Below are 12495 nucleotides of genomic sequence, written 5' to 3' on the forward strand. Positions count from 1 at the left end.
GGTGGGGGGGGGGGGGGGTAACGGTTTGTTTGTAGGTAGAACATGGGCTTTTATTTGAAGGAGAACATTTGCATTCTTTTAACTTCAAGTCTCCATTTTGAACAAAAGAGGTACTCTTGTAATCAGTGCTACAGGTATGCACCAAAGAGTTTAAACTTATTGCAACAGAAACATGAAGAGAAAAAACGAAGAAGAATAACTTCTTGAAGAAGATGCGATTTGAAGAAGACTTCAGTTATCCCAAAATAGAAAGATCCACAAAGAAATGAAGAAGATTGGCCCATAATGGAGGAGAACTGTCATCTTCTTCTGGGTACTAACCAGGCACTGACAGATGTTGAGCCAGCTAAGCCTGGGGTGCAGTTTATATTGTCTTACTCCAGGATAACATAGTTCCGTCAGTTGGGGGGGGGGGGGGGTAACGGTTTGTTTGTAGGTAGAACATGGGCTTTTATTTGAAGGAGAACATTTGCATTCTTTTAACTTCAAGTCTCCATTTTGAACAAAAGAGGTACTCTTGTAATCAGTGCTACAGGTATGCACCAAAGAGTTTAAACTTATTGCAACAGAAACATGAAGAGAAAAAAACGAAGAAGAATAACTTCTTGAAGAAGATGCGATTTGAAGAAGACTTCAGTTATCCCAAAATAGAAAGATCCACAAGAAATGAAGAAGATAGGCCCATAATGGAGGAGAACTGTCATCTTCTTCTGGGCCCTAACCAGGCACTGACAGATGTTGAGCCAGCTAAGCCTGGGGTGCAGTTTATATTGTCTTACTCCAGGACAACATAGTTCCGTCAGTGATGGGGGGGGGGGGTAGCGGTTTGTTTGTAGGTAGAACATGGGCTTTTATTTGAAGGAGAACATTTGCATTCTTTTAACTTCAAGTCTCCATTTTGAACAAAAGAGGTACTCTTGTATTCAGTGCTACAGGTATGCACCAAAGAGTTTAAACTTATTGCAACAGAAACATGAAGAGAAAAAAACGAAGAAGAATAACTTCTTGAAGAAGATGCGATTTGAAGAAGACTTCAGTTATCCCAAAATAGAAAGATCCACAAAGAAATGAAGAAGATTGGCCCATAATGGAGGAGAACTGTCATCTTCTTCTGGGCCCTAACCAGGCACTGACAGATGTTGAGCCAGCTAAGCCTGGGGTGCAGTTTATATTGTCTTACTCCAGGACAACATAGTTCCGTCAGTGATGGGGGGGGGGGGGAACGGTTTGTTTGTAGGTAGAACATGGGCTTTTATTTGAAGGAGAACATTTGCATTCTTTTAACTTCAAGTCTCCATTTTGAACAAAAGAGGTACTCTTGTAATCAGTGCTACAGGTATGCACCAAAGAGTTTAAACTTATTGCAACAGAAACATGAAGAGAAAAAAAACGAAGAAGAATAACTTCTTGAAGAAGATGCGATTTGAAGAAGACTTCAGTTATCCCAAAATAGAAAGATCCACAAAGAAATGAAGAAGATAGGCCCATAATGGAGGAGAACTGTCATCTTCTTCTGGGTACTAACCAGGCACTGACAGATGTTGAGCCAGCTAAGCCTGGGGTGCAGTTTATATTGTCTTACTCCAGGATAACATAGTTCCGTCAGTTGGGGTGGGGGGGGGGGGTAACGGTTTGTTTGTAGGTAGATCATGGGCTTTTATTTGAAGGAGAACATTTGCATTCTTTTAACTTCAAGTCTCCATTTTGAACAAAAGAGGTACTCTTGTAATCAGTGCTACAGGTATGCACCAAAGAGTTTAAACTTATTGCAACAGAAACATGAAGAGAAAAAAACGAAGAAGAATAACTTCTTGAAGAAGATGCGATTTGAAGAAGACTTCAGTTATCGCAAAATAGAAAGATCCACAAAGAAATGAAGAAGATTGGCCCATAATGGAGGAGAACTGTCATCTTCTTCTGGGCCCTAACCAGGCACTGACAGATGTTGAGCCAGCTAAGCCTGGGGTGCAGTTTATATTGTCTTACTCCAGGATAACATAGTTCCGTCAGTTGGGGGGGGGGGGGGTAACGGTTTGTTTGTAGGTAGATCATGGGCTTTTATTTGAAGGAGAACATTTGCATTCTTTTAACTTCAAGTCTCCATTTTGAACAAAAGAGGTACTCTTGTAATCAGTGCTACAGGTATGCACCAAAGAGTTTAAACTTATTGCAACAGAAACATGAAGAGAAAAAAACGAAGAAGAATAACTTCTTGAAGAAGATGCGATTTGAAGAAGACTTCAGTTATCCCAAAATAGAAAGATCCAAAGAAAAATGAAGAAGATAGGCCCATAATGGAGGAGAACTGTCATCTTCTTCTGGGCCCTAACCAGGCACTGACAGATGTTGAGCCAGCTAAGCCTCGGGTGCAGTTTATATTGTCTTACTCCAGGATAACATAGTTCCGTCAGTTGTGGGGGGGGGGGGGTCACGGTTTGTTTGTAGGTAGATCATGGGCTTTTATTTGAAGGAGAACATTTGCATTCTTTTAACTTCAAGTCTCCATTTTGAACAAAAGAGGTACTCTTGTAATCAGTGCTACAGGTATGCACCAAAGAGTTTAAACTTATTGCAACAGAAACATGAAGAGAAACAAACAAAGAAGAATAACTTCTTGAAGAAGATGCGATTTGAAGAAGACTTCAGTTATCCCGAAATAGAAAGATCCACAAAGAAATGAAGAAGATTGGCCCATAATGGAGGAGAACTGTCATCTTCTTCTGGGCCCTAACCAGGCACTGACAGATGTTGAGCCAGCTAAGCCTGGGGTGCAGTTTATATTGTCTTACTCCAGGACAACATAGTTCCGTCAGTGATGGGGGGGGGGGGCAACGGTTCGTTTGTAGGTAGAACATGGGCTTTTATTTGAAGGAGAACATTTGCATTCTTTTAACTTCAAGTCTCCATTTTGAACAAAAGAGGTACTCTTGTAATCAGTGCTACAGGTATGCACCAAAGAGTTTAAACTTATTGCAACAGAAACATGAAGAGAAAAAAAACGAAGAAGAATAACTTCTTGAAGAAGATGCGATTTGAAGAAGACTTCAGTTATCCCAAAATAGAAAGATCCACAAAGAAATGAAGAAGATAGGCCCATAATGGAGGAGAACTGTCATCTTCTTCTGGGTACTAACCAGGCACTGACAGATGTTGAGCCAGCTAAGCCTGGGGTGCAGTTTATATTGTCTTACTCCAGGATAACATAGTTCCGTCAGTTGGGGTGGGGGGGGGGGTAACGGTTTGTTTGTTTGTAGGTAGATCATGGGCTTTTATTTGAAGGAGAACATTTGCATTCTTTTAACTTCAAGTCTCCATTTTGAACAAAAGAGGTACTCTTGTAATCAGTGCTACAGGTATGCACCAAAGAGTTTAAACTTATTGCAACAGAAACATGAAGAGAAAAAACGAAGAAGAATAACTTCTTGAAGAAGATGCGATTTGAAGAAGACTTCAGTTATCGCAAAATAGAAAGATCCACAAAGAAATGAAGAAGATTGGCCCATAATGGAGGAGAACTGTCATCTTCTTCTGGGCCCTAACCAGGCACTGACAGATGTTGAGCCAGCTAAGCCTGGGGTGTAGTTTATATTGTCTTACTCCAGGATAACATAGTTCCGTCAGTTGGGGGGGGGGGGTAACGGTTTGTTTGTAGGTAGATCATGGGCTTTTATTTGAAGGAGAACATTTGCATTCTTTTAACTTTAAGTCTCCATTTTGAACAAAAGAGGTACTCTTGTAATCAGTGCTACAGGTATGCACCAAAGAGTTTAAACTTATTGCAACAGAAACATGAAGAGAAAAAAACGAAGAAGAATAACTTCTTGAAGAAGATGCGATTTGAAGAAGACTTCAGTTATCCCAAAATAGAAAGATCCACAAAGAAATGAAGAAGATAGGCCCATAATGGAGGAGAACTGTCATCTTCTTCTGGGCCCTAACCAGGCACTGACAGATGTTGAGCCAGCTAATCCTGAGGTGCAGTTTATATTGTCTTACTCCAGGACAACATAGTTCCGTCAGTGATGGGGGGGGGGGGTCTAACGGTTTGTTTGTAGGTAGAACATGGGCTTTTATTTGAAGGAGAACATTTGCATTCTTTTAACATCAAGTCTCCATTTTGAACAAAAGAGGTACTCTTGTATTCAGTGCTACAGGTATGCACCAAAGAGTTTAAACTTATTGCAACAGAAACATGAAGAGAAAAAAACGAAGAAGAATAACTTCTTGAAGAAGATGCGATTTGAAGAAGACTTCAGTTATCCCAAAATAGAAAGATCCACAAAGAAATGAAGAAGATAGGCCAATAATGGAGGAGAACTGTCATCTTCTTCTGGGTACTAACCAGGCACTGACAGATGTTGAGCCAGCTAAGCCTGGGGTGCAGTTTATATTGTCTTACTCCAGGATTACATAGTTCCGTCAGTTAGGGGGGGGGGGTAACGGTTTGTTTGTAGGTAGATCATGGGCTTTTATTTGAAGGAGAACATTTGCATTCTTTTAACTTCAAGTCTCCATTTTGAACAAAAGAGGTACTCTTGTAATCAGTGCTACAGGTATGCACCAAAGAGTTTAAACTTATTGCAACAGAAACATGAAGAGAAAAAAAAGGAAGAAGAATAACTTCTTGAAGAAGATGCGATTTGAAGAAGACTTCAGTTATCCCGAAATAGAAAGATCCACAAAGAAATGAAGAAGATTGGCCCATAATGGAGGAGAACTGTCATCTTCTTCTGGGCCCTAACCAGGAACTGACAGAAGTTGAGCCAGCTTAGCCTGTGGGTGTTGTTTATGTTGTCATACTCCAGGACAACATATTTCCATCTGGGGGGAGGGGGGGGTAACGGTTTATTTGTAGTAACAACATAGGCTAACTCTTGAGGAAGTTATTTGCATTTTTTTCTTTAAGTTTCCATTTTATGCAACAGAAACATGAGAAGAAAAAACCGAAGAAGAATGAGTTCTTGAAGAAGATTAGTCTCAAACAGAGACTCTTAGTATACTGAAGGAGAAGTTGCCCAGCAGGTCTGACATCTTGATATGAAGAAGATTTCAGTTGATCAAGAAGAAGACAAAATTCCACAATAAATACTGTATGAAGAGAAGTCTGTCATGTGAACAGTGATCTGGTGATTGAAGAACAAAAATGAAGTGCTCGATACAAACTTACTGACGTCAAAGCCTTTCATGACAATCTTGGAGGTAAAAGTTGAAGATAGGTCCATAATGTAGGAGAACTGTCATTTTCTTCTGGGCCCTAACCAGGCACTGACAGATGTTGAGCCAGCTAAGCCTGGGGTGCAGTTTATATTGTCTTACTCCAGGACAACATAGTTCCGTCGGTGATGGGGGGGGGGGGATAATGGTTTGTTTGTAGGTAGATCATGGGCTTTTATTTGAAGGAGAACATTTGCATTCTTTTAACTTCAAGTCTCCATTTTGAACAAAAGAGGTACTCTTGTAATCAGTGCTACAGGTATGCACCAAAGAGTTTAAACTTATTGCAACAGAAACATGAAGAGAAAAAAACGAAGAAGAATAACTTCTTGAAGAAGATGCAATTTGAAGAAGACTTCAGTTATCCCAAAATAGAAAGATCCACAAAGAAATGAAGAAGATTGGCCCATAATGGAGGAGAACTGTCATCTTCTTCTGGGCCCTAACCAGGCACTGACAGATGTTGAGCCAGCTAAGCCTGGGGTGCAGTTTATATAGTCATACTCCAGGACAACATAGTTCCGTCAGTGGGGGGGGGGGGGGTAACGGTTTGTTTGTAGGTAGAGCATGGGCTTTTATTTGAAGGAGAACATTTGCATTCTTTTAACTTCAAGTCTCCATTTTGAACAAAAGAGGTACTCTTGTAATCAGTGCTACAGGTATGCACCAAAGAGTTTAAACTTATTGCAACAGAAACATGAAGAGAAAAAAACGAAGAAGAATAACTTCTTGAAGAAGATGCGATTTGTATCCAAAAAAAAAGAAAGATCCACAACAACATGAAGAAGATAGGCCCATAATGGAGAAGAACTGTTATCTTCTTCTGGGTACTAACCAGGCACTGACAGATGTTGAGCCAGCTTAGCCTGTGGGTGTAGTTTATATTGTCATACTCCAGGACAACATATTTCCTTCTGGGGGGGGGGGGTAACGGTTTGTTTGTAGTAAGAACATAGGCTAACATTTGAGGCGATTGTTTGCATTTTTTGTTCTTTAAGTTTCCATTTTTAGCAACAGAAACATGTGAAGAAAAAAACAAAGAAGAACGAGTTCTTGAAGAATATTAGTAGTCTCAAATGGAGACCCTAGTCACTGCAGGAGAAATTGCCCAGCAGGTCTTACATCTTGATGTGAAGCAGATTTGATTTAATCAAAATGAGAACAATCCGCAAGATTGGAGGCGACTGTCATCTTCTTCTAGGCCCTAACCAGGCACTGACAGATGTTGAGCCAGCTAAGCCTTGGTGTAGTTTATTGTCATACTCCAGGACAAGATAGATTGGTGTCATCCGATGAGGGTGTGTCTGTAGGTACAGAATAGAGATGAAGCTCCGTATTTACCAGTAGGTTGGAGATTTAAGAAGCATCTACAAGTTGAAATGTCTTGCATCTGCAGTGAAAAAGACTATAATGTAATAATAATTTGCGTTAGTTTTCCTGTGTACTAAACCTAAGCTATGTAGATTTAACAAATTTTACACAAAATAGTTTTTTTTAATTCGTTTTCTATTAAAGGATCATGCTGCCTTGGATCGGACAAGTTGGTCTATAAAAAGCGTTTGAAACCGTTTGTTATGAGATGCATATTGTTAGAAAGACGTTTTAACTCTCTATTCATAAATACCCTAGACAGTTTCGTTACTCATATTGATGTAGAGCGCGTCACGTCGGGGGTGTTTAATTGGTTGAAAAGTACTTAAAACAAGAATTTCGTTTTCTGTTTATTAAACCTAAAGACACTCTGTATGTTTCAATAAGGTCAACCTATTCGCACAATACTCAAACGATTATTGTATTTTATTAAACCTAAAGACACTCTGTATGTTTCAACAAGGTCAACCTATTCGAACAATACTCAAACGATTATTGTGTTTATTTACCGTTTACTAAACCTGAAGTCACTCAGTATGTTTCAACATGGCCACACCTACGCGCAAAAACCTCAAAGCAACCTTTAAATTATTTTTTGTTTACCAAACCTAAAGTCACCCTGTTAAAGGTCAAACCTGTGGACGGAAAAATCACAACAACCTTTTGTTTATTTTTTGTTAATAAACCCAAAGTCACTCTAAACGCTTCAACAAGGTCAACCTGCTTGCGAAATACTCAAAATTAGCTTTTTGTTTATTTTCTGTTTACTTAACTTAGAGTCACTTGCTATGTTTCAACAATGACACATCTTAATGATAAGTACTCAAACAAGAATTAAATTTTCTGTTTACTAAACCTAAAGACACTCTGTATGTTCCAACAAGGCGACAACTACACACAAAAACCTCAAAGCAACCTTTAAATTATTTTTTTGCTAATAAACCCAAAGTCACTTATGCTTCAACAAGGTCAACCTACTCGCGAGATACTCAAAATGAGCTTTTTGTTTATTTTCTGTTTACAACTTAGAGTCACTCTCTATGTGCCACAACGACACACCTAAATGCAAAATACTCAAACAAGAATTTAATTTTCTGTTTACTAACCTAAAGTCATTCTGTATGCTTTAACAAGGGCACAAGGGAAAACAAAAATCAAAGCAACTTGTTGTTTATTTTTTGCTTACTAAATCTAACGTCACTCTGTATGTTTCAACAAGGTCAACCTACTCGCACAATACTCAAACGATTATTGTGTTTATTTACCGTTTACTAAACCTGAAGTCACTCAGTATGTTTCAACATGGCCACAATTACGCGCAAAAACCTCAAAGCAACCTTTAAATTATTTTTTGTTTACTAAACCTAAAGTCACCCTGTTACTTTCAACAAGGTCAAACCTGAGGACAAAAAAATCACAACAACCTTTTGTTTATTTTTTGTAAATAAACCCAAAGTCACTCTTAATGCTTCAACAAGGTCAACCTACTCGCGAGATACTCAAAATGAGCTATTTGTTTATTTTCTGTTTACTTAACTTAGAGTCACTCTCTATATTTCAACGACGACACACCTAAATGCAAAGTACTCAAAACAAGAATTAATTTTTTTGTTTACTCAACCTGTAGAGTTACTCTCTATGTCTCAACATGGTCAAACCTACATGCAAAGTACTCAAAACAACCTTTTGTTTATTTTTTGTTTACTTAACCTAAAGTCACTCTGTATGTTTCAACACGGTCAACCTACTCGCACAATATTCAAACGAATATTGTGTTTATTTACAGTTCACTAAACCTGAAGTCACTCTGTATGTTTCAATATGGTCACAACTACGCGCAAAACACTCAAAACAACATGTCCATTATTTTTGTTTACTAAACGTAAAGTCACTCTGTATGTTTCAACAACGACACAACTACATGCAAAATACTGAAAACAACAATTAAATTTTCTGTTTACTAAACCTAAAGTCACTCTGTATGTTTCAACAAGGGCACACCTAAGTGAAAAAAAGCCTCAAAGCAACCTTTTGTTTATTTATTGTTTACAAAACCTAAAGTCACTCTAAATGCTTCAAAAAGTTCAACCTAATCGCGAAATACTCGAACAAGCATTTTTTAAATTTTTGGTTTACTAAACCTAAAGTCACTCTGTATGTGCCATCAACCACACACCTAAATGCAAAGTACTCAAAACATGAATTTAATTACTAAACCTAGAGTTACTATGTATGCCTCAACATGGGCAAACCAACATGCAAAATACTCAAACGAACATTGTGTTTATATCATTCATTAAACCTAGAGTCACTGTATGTTTCATCATGGTCACAACTAACATCAAAACACTCAGAACAACATGTTGTTTATTTTTGTTTACTAAACCTAAAGTCACTCTGTATATTTCAACTAAGGCACTCTGTATGTTTCAAAACGGAACCTGTTCGCACAATACTCAAACGAGTATTGGGTTTATTTATCGTTTACTAAACCTGAAGTCACTCTGTATGTTTCAACATGGCGACAACTATGCACAAAAACCTCAAAGCAACCTTTAAATTATTTTTTTGTTAATAAACACAATGTCAATTATGCTTCAACAAGGTCAACCTGCTCGCGAGATACTCAAAATGAGCTTTTTGTTTATTTTCTGTTTACAACTTAGAGTCACTCTCTATGTGTCAACAACGACACACCTAAATGCAAAATACTCAAAACAAGAATTTAACTTTCTGTTTACTTAAACCTAGAGTTACTCTGTATGCCAGGTGCCTCAACATGGGCAAACCTCATGCAAAGTACTCAAAACAACCTTTTGTTCATTTTTTGTTTACTAAACCTAAAGTCACTATTTATGTTTCAACAAGGTCAACCTACTCGCACAATACTCAAACAAGTATGTTTCAACAAGGTCAACCTATTCGCACAATACTCAAACGAGTAATGTGTTTATTTACAGTTCACTGAACCTGAAGTCACTCTGTATGTTTCAATATGGACACAACTACGCGCAAAACACTCAAAACAACATGTTGTTTATTTTTGTTTACTAAACCCAAAGTCACTCTGTACGTTTCAACAATGCACAATTACATGCAACATACTCAAAACAACAATTTAAAGTCACTCTGTATGTTTCAACAAGGGCACACCTAAGTGAAAAAAACCTCAAAGCAACCTTTGTTTATTTATTGTTTACTAAACCTAAAGTCACTCTGAATGTTTCAACAATGACACACCTACTTGCAAAGTACTCAAAACAAGCATTTAATTTTCTGTTTACTAAACCAAGAGTCGATCTGTATGCTCAACAAGGACCTAAGGAAAAAAACTTTGTGTTCATTTACTGTTAACTAAACCTAAAGTCACCCTGTTACTTTCAACAAGGTCAAACCTGTGGGGAAAAAATCACAGCAACCTTCTGTTTATTTTTTTGTTAATAAACCCAAAGACACTCTAAACGCTTCAACAAGGTTAACCTACTCGCGAAATACTCAAAATTTGCTTTTTGTTTCAACAACGACACCCCTAAATGCAAAGTACTCAAAAGTGAAAACAAAAACTCAGCGCAACTTTGTGTTCATTTACTGTTTACTAAACCTAAAGTCACCCTGTTACTTTCAACAAGGTCAAACCTGTGGGGAAAAAATCACAGCAACCTTCTGTTTATTTTTTTGTTAATAAACCCAAAGACACTCTAAACGCTTCAACAAGGTTAACCTACTCGCGAAATACTCAAAATTTGCTTTTTGTTTCAACAACGACACCCCTAAATGCAAAGTACTCAAAAGTGAAAACAAAAACTCAGCGCAACCTTTAGTTCGTTTTCTGTTTACTAAACCTAAAGTCACCCTGTTACTTTCAACAAGGTCAAACCTGTGGGGGAAAAAATCACAGCAACCTGCCGTTTATTTATTGTTTACTAAACCTAAATTCACTCTGTATGTTTCAACATGGTCATAACTACGCACAAAACACTCAAAACAACATTTTAATTTTCTGTTCACTAAACCTAAAGTCACTCTGTATGCTTTAACAAGGGCACAGCTAAGGAAAAAAACCTCAAAGCAACCTTTTGTTTATTTACTGTTTAATAAAACCTACTCAAAACAAGAATTTAGTTTTCTGTTTACTAAACCTGTATATATGCTCTACAGGGGCACACCTAAGGGAAAAAACATTTTTTGTTTATTTATTGTTTACTAAACCTAAAGTCACTCTGTATGTTTCAACCAGGTCAACCTACTCATAAAATACTCAAACGACTATTGTGTTTATTTACTGTTCACTAAACCTAGAGTTACTCTGTATGTTTCAACAAGGCCAACCTGCTCGCAAAATACTCAAACAACTATTGTGTTTATTGTGTTTATTTACCGTTCACTAAACCTAGAGTCACTCTGTATGTTTCAACATGGTCACAACTACGCACAAAAACTCAGCATTTTGTTTCTTTACTGTTTACTATAGTCACTGTGTACTTTCAACAAGGTCAAACCTGTGGGGAAAAATCACAACAACCTTTTGATTATTTGTTGTTACTAAACCTCAAGTCACTCTAAATGCTTCAACAAGGTCAACATACTCACTAAAGTCACTCGGTATGTTTCAACAAGGGCAAATCTAAGGAAAGAAATCCCTAAAGTCACTCTGTATGTCTCAACATGGCCACAGTAAAGGTCAACCTACTCGCGAAATACTCAAAACAATATTATGTTTACTTACTGTCAACTAAACCTTAAGTCACTCTGTATGTTTCAACGAGGTCAACCTACTCGCAAAACAGCATTTGGTTATAAAATAAACTCAAAACAGCAAAGTTTTTAAGTTTCCCTGTTTACTTAAATTATTGGTATACAATAACTTAGCATACAGGTACACAATAATTCTATACTTTCAACGAAGTTACACCTAGCGGAAAACAAACAACTAAAAAAAAATGTTTTTAAATATTATTTCCCTTTTGACTATAAAACCTAAAGGCACTCTCTGTATACAATAAATCTATTAATTAAACAGTTTGTTATTGTATTGCTCCCTAGGACCACATCTAGGAGGAAGTCCAGGCTTACACACCTAATTTTGTCCACATTTTTTAAAACATTCAACTCCTTTCATGACAAGTCCAAAAATAAAACATACCACTTGTCCCTTTTCTTTGAAGCAATTCTTATCACCTAACACGACCACTAGGCCCCTATTGTGAAAGTTTTCCTATCTCTCTTGAACAGACTTCATATTATTCATGCCTTTACAGTAACCCTAATACAATTTGCACCTGTACTGCCACATGTCCACGTCTACATTCCAACTTTCATTGTTGGTGTCTAGACAGACGATGTACATGTCTATTACAACTTGGATTTTGTTTAGCCCCCTCCCCGCCCCCCCCCCCCCCCCCCACCACCACACACACAGGCAATCATTGGCTGCTAATCCACCTATTGTCTGGTTCAGTCAAAATGTTACATTAAACAATGTTGCTATAGAATTATAAATACCAGTCACCTATGACCTAAGCTCCAGAAACGATTCATCTATTTTCAATGACCTGTAATGCCGAACTTAATTAAGCTGTTGAGCACAAAATACTGCTTGACAAATTGTTTGGCTAAGCAAAACTTGGGAAAGGGATTTATTTGGTGAAAGGATGGCTAAAAATTAGATTTCTCAACGCAAGATGGGCCTGAGGAGTGTACGTTGTAATTTTGGATTTGAGGCAATGACATGTTTTAAAAATAATTACATAACTAAAGGAAGAAACTTTGACGGCGAAAATTAAGTAAGACGTTTCACATAAGAACGTTTGGTTTGGCAGTTGTTTTATTTTAAAACACTACCATGGTTAATGTACAACTTCGTGAACTTTATTTTGTCGGGACAGGGATGGCTAAAAAAAAAAACGATTT

The sequence above is a fragment of the Asterias rubens genome, chromosome 1, assembly GCF_902459465.1.
Source record: "Asterias rubens chromosome 1, eAstRub1.3, whole genome shotgun sequence".
NCBI lineage: Eukaryota > Metazoa > Echinodermata > Asteroidea > Forcipulatida > Asteriidae > Asterias > Asterias rubens.